Raw genomic sequence first — 11446 nt, 5'->3', positions numbered from 1 at the left:
ACTATGTGCAAAGTTACTGGTTTGGGAGGGCATCTCCTGCCCTCCCAATTCAAATCCTGGTAGGACTAACTATTTGATAGAAATATGGCAAATGGGGGAGAGAGGTGTGAGGGGCTGGCACTGGGTGTGGGAAGGGACAGACTGTGCAGCATCTTAGAGGCCACGGTAAGGATTTTGGTCTCTTGAATGATTTTATTCAAAGGAGAAAATGGTAGCTTAGACCAAGGTGTTGGTAGTGGAGGATGGTGAGAAGTGCATAGATGTGAGATGATGATGTTATTCACCGAGGTAAGGAATCTTAGGAAAGGATGCTCTATGGAAGGAAGAGCTTGACTTAAGTCTTGGAGTTGAGTTGAACTTTCTTTGAGATAGATATCTAAGTGGATGTGTTAAACAGACATTTAAATGGGCACGTGGGAACATAGACATAATTCATCCATTCAATTCAGATTTATTGACTTCCCACCACAATGCTAATCATAGTACTGAGAATTGTATGGAATAGAAAAATACATTGACTGGATTCTCCTCTTGAGGAGCTTAAAACTTAAGAAAAAGTCATGAGAAATGGTTGAGGGTATTAGGTATAGAGAAATGAGGACTTGGGTGGTTGACTATAATAGCTATATTCAAATATTTGAAAATATGAAGAAGAAATAGAGTTTTGCTCCTGAATGTATAAAAAATACCAACATATAAAGTTATAGGGAAGCAGACTTTGAATTTGTAGATCTATTTTTTTAAATTGAGTAACATTGGGTTACATTGCGTTTGTGTATTAGAAGTATAGGATCTCCCCCTGCAGGTGCTGTTACCCCACACCCCCCCACTACCAACACTCATAGTCCATCACCATAGTCCATTATGCTTCCTCCCCACATTGCTCTCCTCTGGTAGTCTTAGTTCTAAAGTCTAGTGTTAATTCTTAGTTTGGCTTTATTTGACCTTTTGTTTGGCTTCTCTATATTCCACATTTCAGTGACCCATCCAGTATTTGTCTTTCTCCTTCTGACTTATTTCACACAGCACAATCCCCTCCAGCTCCATCCATGTTGCTGCAAGGAAAGGGTATGAATTTAGTGAACTCTTAATTACCTTTACCAATTCAGGGAGAAAGAACACATACAATATCAAAACGTTAGCTGACATTCATGTAACTCATTTGGCTTTCTGCACAAGTACTTGGCCACATCCATGTTATGCTAAGTCTGTCGGTGGCCCTGTTTTCACCTTCACGTATCATATCAAAAGCTTTTAAAATAACCTGCTGTTTAGCTCAATGTGTTGCTCAAGGTATTTAATTTTAATTCTTGTCTGGCTTCTTTTTTCATTGTTTTGTGTACAGAGTCTCACAGATCATTGGTGGACAGGCTAATTGTTTTCTAATTGTTCATCTTCCTTGGTTCCAGGGTCTGTTATGCAGGCTCATCCCATACCCATTTCAGGTTCTGAGTCACCCCATCCCATCATAAGTCAGAGGTTCATGTCCTCATCCCTCCTGCAGGACAAATGGACAATTAGAGACACACACTTTCATCTCCTGTCCCTTTTCTTCCCAATCACTCTTAATCAGACTCATGTTCTTTTTTTCTGGCTTGGTCTTGAGTGGAAGGTATGTGCCACAAGATCCTGGGCTGCAGTGCATAATCCATGAAGGGCATATGGTGTCATTATACAGAACATTGACTCAATAAATATTAACTCATTTTCCAGTCTTCCTGTGGATGAATTAGAAATGGTCATACCTAGAATTTATGTGATGCCTTCTGCCAAGGAGCATAGAAGGACATAATAGCACCTCAATGAGAATATTTATTATATTAGTAACACAAATAATTGGTAGCCTTATTTGGGGATGACTCATTGCTTATTGTGAGTCCTACACTTGGCTGCACTTCAGAATCCCTGAAGGAGCTTTTTACACATACAGATTCTTAGGTAGTGCTTGGGAAAAGCTGATTTATATCTCTCCACCTCCAAGAAATTTTTCAAAATGATGGCGTTTAGGCCAGTGCTTCTCAAACTTTAATATGCATATAACTCACCTAGAGAATCCTGTTACAATGCAGATTCTGATTCAGTATATCTAGGGTGGTATATGAGATTTTGTATTCTGACAAACATCCAAGTGATGTTAGTGTTTTAGCTCCAGAGACCCTATGTGGAATAGCAAGGTTTTAGAACTGAGAGGGGCCGATGGAAGGGTAGGGAGAGTGTTTGAAATTTCTGGGCAGCCAGAGCTCTATGCCCACACCACCTCAATCAAAATCTCTGGGTATGTATTCCAGACATTAGTATTTTCAAAGAATTCCCCCAGGTGATTGAAATACGCAGTTAGGATTGAGAGCCATTGTTCAAGAGATACCTTGATCATATCTAATGTCCATTTCTTAGCAGTCAGGGCAGGAGAAACTGGGCACATATTCCCTGTGTTAAAAAAACTCAACAGTTCTACCACTTCTTATGGCAGGATTTCTCAAAGCATGTCCGTTTGGACCATCTGCAACAAAATCACCCAGGGTACTTGTTATAAATACGTGTTCCTGAGCCTGTCTCCACATAGACTGAATTAGAATCTTTGCAGCTGGGCTCAAGAATTTGATTGCAAACAATCTCCAGGTGCTTTGCATGCACAGTAAAGCCTGAGAAATACACCTCATGAGATAAAATCTTACCTCTTTTGCTTTATACTCAGGGGTCTCTAAACAAGTTAGTCTTAATCAGAGTTTTTGAGCCTTCTCTTTTCCTGCTTTATTGTGTCTGCTCCCCAGGGTGGTAGCCTTCAAGATGCCCCCAATGATTTTTTAGCTTCTGGTCTTCAGGTTCTCATGTAATCCTCCCCACTGAGTCTGAGTTGTACTTACTGATTCACTTCTACTGACCAGACTATAGCAGAAGCAAAGGGTGTCACTTCCAAAATTAGATTTCAAGAAGACTGTGCCTTCCATGCTGGTTGCTCTCTTAGCCCTGGCTATAGGGACTCACGCTGCCAGGTTATGAGGAGCCCCATGGAGATGCTTGCTCAGGACTTGAGGACTGCTAATGTCTGCATGAGTGAGTTTGGAAGTTGATGCTTGAGATGACTGAAGTTCCAGAGACACCGTGACTGCAGCCCCAGCTAAGTCACACCTGGGTGGAAACTGTGGAAACTCTGAGATAAAAAAAAACATTTTGTGCCACTAAATTTTGTGGTACTTTGTTCAGTAATAATAGCTAACTAGTACAGCTACCTTGAAATGTGCCTCCCCTTCTACTTCCTTCCCAGTTATCCAAGTCTGATATTTCTCAGGTCTCAGCTGTTTTGAGAAACTTCTCTCATAATGATCGTTGGTTCATGAACTCCCAGAGCACTACATGTGATGTCAGCAACACTCATTGTACTTTTGTGCCTTTTTGCAACCTTTTATTATAATTTCCATGGCTCTGTTTTTAAAAATAAATTGTAAACACATCGATGGGACTAGAACTTAAGAGTTTGACGTAAAATTCTATCTCCATGATCTATCCTGATAGCGTGACTATAGCAAGTACCCAGTAAGTGTGTATTGTCCGTGATAGTGCATTGGAAGGAATATTGAATATCACACTTCAGAAGAGCTGTCTTTCTCACACTCGTGTATATTCTGTGTCCTCGTGCCTGAGTTTTTAACCTTATTTGGAGAGAGGTTCCCAGACAGACAGATGTTTGATTGTGAAAACAAAGAGCTGGTGTTTGGAGCTAACAGTATGAAAGCACTCCTTGATGACTCTCGCATGTTTCTATCATGACATCCTCCTGTCAATCAGTCTGCTCACTGGGATCCTTCAGGCCTTGGATCCCTATTATCTTGACAGAATTTGGCTCACTCATTTCAACTTGGAAATCTATTTTTTGCTTCGGTTGATTCATGATCAACTCAGAAATTTCACGTACCACAAATATTTGCCTCTGTGTTCTTTCTCAGCAACTGACATGAAGGAAGCCTGCATGTTATTCCTCCCTGCCCATCCTGCTGGGTTCCCAGAACTCTCATTAGCCAAGGGAGATCATAAATCATTCAATACCTAAAATAGTTACAGAAACTTTTCAGCAAGTGACTCTGTTTATCCTTCTTCACAGAGTAAGAGTGAAAGGTATCTCTAATAGCTTTGGAAATCTTGATTAGGGAGGTAATGGAAAACCATCCTTGCTTTATCTAGTTTTGCTTTATTACGCTTCCTTAATAAAGACTGGAATAAGCTACGGCACTCAGGCTAGTAGAAATTCTGTTCACCGCCGCAGCCGGCTTCCACATAAAGGCCCTTCTCAGAAAATTGTTTTTCAAGCCTTTCCCAGGAGACTATGAGAGACAGATGCAGGGCCCTTTCAGTGTCTCTTCAAAAAGCGTAACATCCTTCCCTGCCCTCCAACTGAGAGAGAGGCCCCTCTCTACCAGTCACAAAGATAAGGCCCTTGTCTCAACTCAGCTCCTGTCTCTCTTAATCAGATGTTACTGTTGAGGTTGGTCTCATCTCAGGTGTGGTCCACATTTTAGCAAAAGACGGTCTCTAATTGGTTCCTGCCACCTCAGACTGACCCCGGAGGGTTCTGAGGCGATCAGAAACGGAACTCTAGCACGGTGAATATCAGATCCACAGTAGTAAGTCCCAACGTCTTTTATTGTTGCTTTTGGAATATCAAGTACATACTGACTTCTTAAAATATCAATTTTCCCTTTGAAATTATTTATTATATTGCCATTAGAATTGTTGCTTAGTCTGTATAGTAAATCCAGCGTGTTATTTTCACTCTTCTTACACCAACTCATCTGATAGCTCTTCAAGTCTCCTCCTGTGAAGTTACAACGGAAGGTGGCAGGCTCCCCAACTTTAACAGTCAGAGTTTTGGTTTCTGATTCCAAAATGATATCCAATGGGCCCCCTGAAAAGGAAAGCCCAGAATTAGAGAAGTAGCAGAGCGTGTCCTCTTCCCGAGGGGAGAAAGAGTCAAGTCAGCAATGGTTGCCCTCAGGGTCCCTAGCAAATTGTCCCTGCTGCACATTTCCCTGAGAGGAAAGGCCCATGGCCCGTCCTTACCTGCAGAGAGCCTGGCGAGGCAGAAGAGGCTGAAGAGGGGGCAGGCCCACGGCATGGCTCCAGGGGGTGAGAGCCGTCCCTGCCCAGACCAGCTGCTGTCTGCCCAGGAGATGTTCGTCCGTTATGAAGGTGGTTTGGGGTGAGTCACTTCCCCTGATAGTGTAACAGGCCTGCAGGGTCACTGTTAGGCTGTGTGTTCAACAAACTTGTGCTGCCCACCAGCCACTATTTGGGAGAGGTGAAGCGGAACAAGGGCATGGTGTCTGCCTTCAAAGAACCCTCCAGGAGCAGTTATGCCTGATCCCTGGAATGGGTGACCCGGATGGAGTCTGAGAGTTGAGTGGGGGTTCATTAGACTCCGCGTCTGAGGACATTCCCAGGTGAGTGTGGCGAAAGGCACAAAGCCTCGAAAGCATGGAGGAACAAGCCAGCCTGCTTGAGGTCATTTAGCCTCAGTGTAGTCACCCTGCCTCTGGCTGAGCATCTTCACCTCCTGCTAGCAGTTGCTCTATTATTCCAAGTGTTTTTCCTACTTCCAGCCTCTTCCCTGTTTTGTCCTTTCTCTAGGCAGGCATCATACTGAATTTCCTTCAGAACAAAAGGGGTCAGGTCACACCTCTACTGTCCTCTTTTACTAGCTCCCCTGGGTCTTTGGCATAATATGAGCATCCCATGTCATGGCCATAGGATCTGCTTTCTCCTCCAGGCTCACTTCTCTGCTTATATTCAGTACTTGAGCTGTACAAAAATACATGATAACTTCAAAGTTCTACTATAGTCCTTATATGCCCAGTGTTTGCACTGATTTCTGGAAAAATCATACCTTCCTTTTCTGCCTTCTCCAACCTCCAGGCTCACTGAACTTGGGTTGTAGCACTTGTCACCTCAATTATAATGATCAGATAATTTGTTTTCTGATTGTACTCTAAGATTTTTTTTTTAGAAGGGAGATTTTATCGTATTTCTATTTGCCTTTTCAGTGACGAGCACAGAGCTTATCAATATTAGATGTTCAGCAGATATTTGCTAGTCCATGCAGGATTTCTGTCTGGAGCTCCTTGACTCCCATGGGGCCTTGGGGGTGCTTATCTAGTAAAGGCTAGGATTAGGAAAGGATTTGCCAGCAGCCTAAGCCAAGACCTGGGGAAGGCAGGTGTTCTACCCATTGTTGTAGGTGCAGGGAGAGGTGAGGTGCTCTGCAGCAGCAGCAGACAGCAACAAACTAGGAGCTGCTGGTAAATACTCATGGCTAACATTCTGATTGCCACCATTGGTGCCAAGGTCTTGGACATGCATAAGGAGCACTGACTTTGCAGGACTAACAGTTTGGGTTTTGAATCTTGTTTTGCAGCCTACCAAAGATTTGGGCAGGTCACATCTCTGAGTCTTAATTTCCTCATCTACAAAAAGGGTAATTGTAATTCCCTCGCAGGGATGTTGTGCGGTTGAAATCAGAGAGTACATGTGAGCACTCACCCCTGTGTCTGCCACGTATTTGCAGGTGCTCCACAGATGTTGGTTTCTTTCCCTCAAGGCTTCTGTTTGGCCATGGTTGGGTTAGTGATTGGTTCTAGCTCCCTACCTGAGCCATTGTCACCTGGGGAGAGATCGTGATCGTCAATTCAAGCCCAGTACAGAACATTCCTCTGAGGGAAGGAGCTATCAGCTGAGCTACATAAATCTGTCTTTAGGACTTTGGACAGGAAAGTAGCACAGGTGAACAGAGCCGCATGAGAGATGATGGGTAGGGGAGATAACTTCTTTGCCCTGAGGCAAAGCATTGTCTCTGGTAGCTAAAGATGGAGACCACATCTGTCTAGAGTCCCAGTCTTTTTTGACCTTGAGGCATGAAGAAAGAACGAGAGATCTTGAAGGAGCAAAAACCCCCAAGTTCAGATCAAAGCAAGTTCGTGCCCACACCGAGCGCTGTTCTCTCTGATGGTCTCTGCCTCTCTGGCTCTTTATAGAAAACATCTTGCCGTAGGATGGCTCAAATATTAGTGGGACAGAGTGCCTGCCAGGACTTCTGATTTTCTATCTGGAAGTTTCGGAATCTGCTCTGCCTTTGATTTGAGAATACCTCCACCCTGCCTTCACCTCCTTTGTGTTCTTTGGGTGGAAAAAAAAAATAAGAGCTCATTTTAAAGTGCTTTCCTTATTTTATCTCTTTCTCATTATCCTCACACTTCTCGCTTAAAGCTTTAGTAGCCGTGAAGTCAGACTGATGTGTGCCCGCTAGTTACCTCTGTAGCATGTTAGTTATCAGGTGTCGCCCTGTTCCTTGCTGCTGTCTTTGCTATCTGGTATCTCTGCACTACCACTGGCTGGTTGCATAAGCCACTGAAGAACAGGAAGAAGAAGAGAGGGAAAGTGAAGTTTCTCCTTCCTCTGGTCAACATCTCAGCCACCTGGTCTCCCGGGACAGCCTTCAGTAAGTACGTGGTTCTTGTCTGCCTGACTGATTTGGGCTCAGATGTCTGGGATTACTTTGTTTCTCTGATTTGTTTTTACTGAAATGTCTGAGCCCCACTGGTTGTTTTACAGCAAACATGAGATATTTTTGGAAATTAGTGAGGAATTTCAATGGGTGTCAAGGAAAATCACAGTGTCATTTGTATCTAAAAAGATTTTGGCTGCCAATATTCCATCTGTGACTCACTTACCCAGCTGTGTGGCACTGAAGGAAGCAGCTGCCAAGCACAACAGCACAGAGGCAAATTGGGACCTTTCTGGAGTCGTAACTCTGTTTCTGTTACTGACCTGGGATCTTGGGATGTAAATAAATAAACTTTTCCATCTTTAGTCTCAGTTCAGTTCCTTTAGGATATTTTCCTGGCTGCCAGCTCCCAACTCATCCTGAAATCTAAAGGTCCTAATTCCAATCTGCATGTTCCTCCTGGAATACTCTCATAATTATTACAACCAAGAACACTTGCTCCCACGTGGGCTCTCTTTGAGCCCCATTACAGAGTGAATTCCAGACTGGCAGAAGTTTTATGTCACGTGCCTTGGTATCCCTGGTTCTCGGCGTGGCATCTGGCACATGGTGGCCACTCAGTGTATGTTGTTGAATAAAAGACAAACCACAACACTTCTCTGCTCTGAGACATATGGCAACTCGATGAGCACTTGTTGAATAGTTTAGCCTTCCCGCTTACCTTTTCTTCTGTAATTGTCCTTCAAAGATCACATGGGGAGGTTGGAGGGTGTCCAGTTCAATAATGGGGTGTCTGGGATAGATTCTCTCAACTTTACCATCTGTGTCACCAGTTTTCATTTTGATTCCAATAGATCCCTACCAGGAAATCTGCCCTTGGGCCGTGCTCCCAATCAACGCCTGATTCTCTAACGACTTTGTTCTTCCTCCAATCTTTTCTTTACCTTTCATGATAGCAGACTTTGAAAAGGAAAAAAGATTATTTCTATCACTGAGACTGTTGGCATGGCAATATCAGAGGCATGGTGACAGGCAGAATCTCCTGTTTTCCTACCCCATGTGACATGGCATGGTCTTTGAACTTTGGTTTTGGGGAGGAATGACCGAACAGTTTATCACTGGCAGAGAATACAGCAAGTTTACTGGAGCTTAAGCGTCCTTTAGGAAACCTGTGTCTTCCACTTTAATATTTAGTGATCCTTGGGCTGTGTCCCCAGTAAACTCGAGATGCAAGGGCACTAGAGAAGGGCAAGCCCAGGAGGAAAGTGACTCACTCACTTACCAGAGGGCCTGTGCTCCTCCCAGCAGGGTTAAGAGTTTGAAATCTGATCTCCAAAGGCAATTTTTACAGAGAATTCCAGATTTTTTTATTCCAAGAAAAGCCCCTTTTTGTGTTATTCTGTGCCCTTGCAGGGCTGCTCTTGGGGAGCACCAGGGCTGATGAGCCCATATGTTGGCTGCAAATGAGAAATCCAGCAAGATAGCAGGGGATTAGGGTTCCCATGGTTGAATAAAAGCAACATCTGAAGCAGCAGGAGATACTTTATCTTCTGAAGAAAAAATAGAAAAGAAAGTTCTATTTACTCCCAGTTCTCAGCTCAGCAGTTTCACACCAAGGAGTTTCCATGGGTGGTTCCTTGAATAAGCAGAAGCCAATGTGGATGTGACCTTGTAGAGCTGATGCCCTTCTGGAAGCTGATGACCTTCATTTGACAGGTTTTTAGGACGCCATAAGGATAGAACTTGACTTGTAATCTTGGAGGTGGGAACTTCTACAGGTCATGGAGAATTGTTATGCTCTTATGCCTGTTATGCTGATAGAATTAATTCCTTATTGATAATTATATTCATAAACAACTTTAATTTTATTTCAAGCTCTACATTTATAAATTATTTCACTATCCATTTAATGAGGCTATTGTTTTATTTTAATATCTCATAAGGTCTATATTTGCTTGTTTTATGAGGGTCAAGGAGAAATTACTTCCTGCTGGTTTTATTTTTTTTTTTCTATGTAGGAAGACTTTAATAATTTACCAGCACCCAGTGGAAAAAGGTCCTGAAGGTCTTTTGAATTGTATTTCTCTGAACTTCCATTGATATTTAGTTCTTACTAGATGGGATTCTAATATAGGACAGAACATTTAATTGTCCATGAGACTGACTTATTTCCTACCAACAAATACCTACAGCCTAAACCAGCCCAGTAGCGGGGACAGGGTGACATTGTAGTCATCATCACCAGGATGTCATCACTGTCAGCAACAGCAAGAGGAGTTAATACTGAGTGCTTCCTATGTGCCAAGTTTTGCTCTAAGTGCTTGTAATCATTTACTTAATTATTACAACAGTCATCAGAGGTTAGTATTATTGCTATCATTCTTTTATAGGAGAGGCAGGCAAGGCACAAATTAACTTGCCTAAGGTCATACAGCTAGTGAGTTAGTAAGTATAAAGTCAATGCATAGTTCAGAATTCAATAAGTTTGGCTTCCTCTGTCTGTACTTGGGCTCAATCTTTGTACCATACTACCTACTGTCTATCTGTCTGTTTGTCTATCCATCTATCCGTCTATCCATCTACCTATCTACTAGACTTTTATATATATTGTTATTTAATATTTATATTTTTAGAAATGCTGGTTGAATTTCAATAACATCTGTGATTAAGATGTTAATTGCTGGCTATGACTTGTATGTGCATCCAATTCATTTGTCACTCTGGGTCTCAGGGATCATGCTTGTATTTGTCAGGTCAAAGATTCAGGTAATTCAACAGGATTTAATTTTCTCTTCTCAAGGTTTAGCTAGATAAATGTGAGGAGGTACTACTTGCTAAATACATTTTATCATTTAAGAAGTGTTTCTTTTATATCTCTGTATCCCCACGTTACCTCATGTGTCAATTTGTAAACCATAAGCACCCCTTAGTGTCTACCATGTTTTATTGGATGATCCTCTGAGTTTTCTGAGTTGAAAACTTGTTTGGTGGAGGTTTCTAGTTTTTGTTCAGTGTGCGATCGAGCATGCATCAGGGTGCCCGGACTGCACAGAAGTAAGTGGCTTTGTCTCTTGGCTGCACATGCTTAATGATTAAGGAGCTGGAGGACAATTCTCTGTCCACAGACAATTGGTAATGCTTCACTTCCACAGTACCTTGAAAGACATGGTAGATATATTTGAGCCTTTGGTCAGCTCTCTGCAGATACCAGTACACAGACTCATAGTTCTTATCAGGAAAGTTATACTGGCATTGAAGCTCCACATCCGTCCCCATCACAGCGGTCACTTCGAGAGCGTGTGCAATCTCAGTTCTGCAGGAGCCACCTGGCAAAGAAAAGAGGATAGACAATGAGATGGGAGAAGTGGTGGGAAATGGATCCATTTACTGGGAGCCACTTACAGAGGAAGGACAGCACAATGCAAAGAAGCTGGTCCATGCTGCAGCTGTGAGTCTTCTCAGTGCCGTGCAGCGCGCTGCCTGCTTTGCATGCACAATGCAGCCGGGCCACCTTATCTGCAACAGCCATGTGGCTGCTTCGTTGCTGCAGCAATAAAGGAAAGCGGTCCTTGGGGGTGGCTGGTGTTTGTGCTATCGAGAGACACACTAAGATTTGTTCAAAGGCAGCTATCCAGCAGGCTCCTTCAGAGGAGGCCCTGGTGCCCCTTGCCGCTTGGGGCCTGTGTTTTCAACGTGTGGTGCCTTTCTCTTATCAGCCCCCAGAGTCTTATTCTCTAAAAAGAAACAACTGGGGAGGTAGTCTTTTGTTAAAAGGTATTTGGTGCTTCATGATCTTTTGGGTCCCCGCTCTTGAGTTTTAGGAATCTAAGGTGCATAGAAGGATGAGGAAAATTAGGGACAATCATTTTCGCAAACGCACTGTGGCTTCCATAGTCCATTTGGTGGTTTCTGGTTCTGGGACTCACCATTCAAAAGTCAGGCAGAGAGGAAGTA

The 11446-nt window shown here is 43.1% G+C and overlaps 1 gene segment (V, D, J or C); it reads right to left on the bottom strand.

Moving 5' to 3' along the window:
* Nucleotides 1–10522: 10522 nt before the first annotated feature.
* Nucleotides 10523–11021, bottom strand: LOC311175356 (T cell receptor alpha variable 1-2-like). The segment is given in 2 exons: nucleotides 10895–11021; nucleotides 10523–10818 (listed from the first exon to the last, which is right to left on the bottom strand).
* Nucleotides 11022–11446: the final 425 nt, after the last annotated feature.

This window comes from Talpa europaea (genome assembly GCF_964194135.1).
Source record: "Talpa europaea genome assembly, chromosome: 8".
In the NCBI taxonomy this organism is placed as follows: Eukaryota; Metazoa; Chordata; class Mammalia; order Eulipotyphla; family Talpidae; genus Talpa; species Talpa europaea.
The sequence above is the reverse complement of the archived record's forward strand: the minus strand, read 5'-3'. Positions and strand labels throughout refer to the sequence as shown.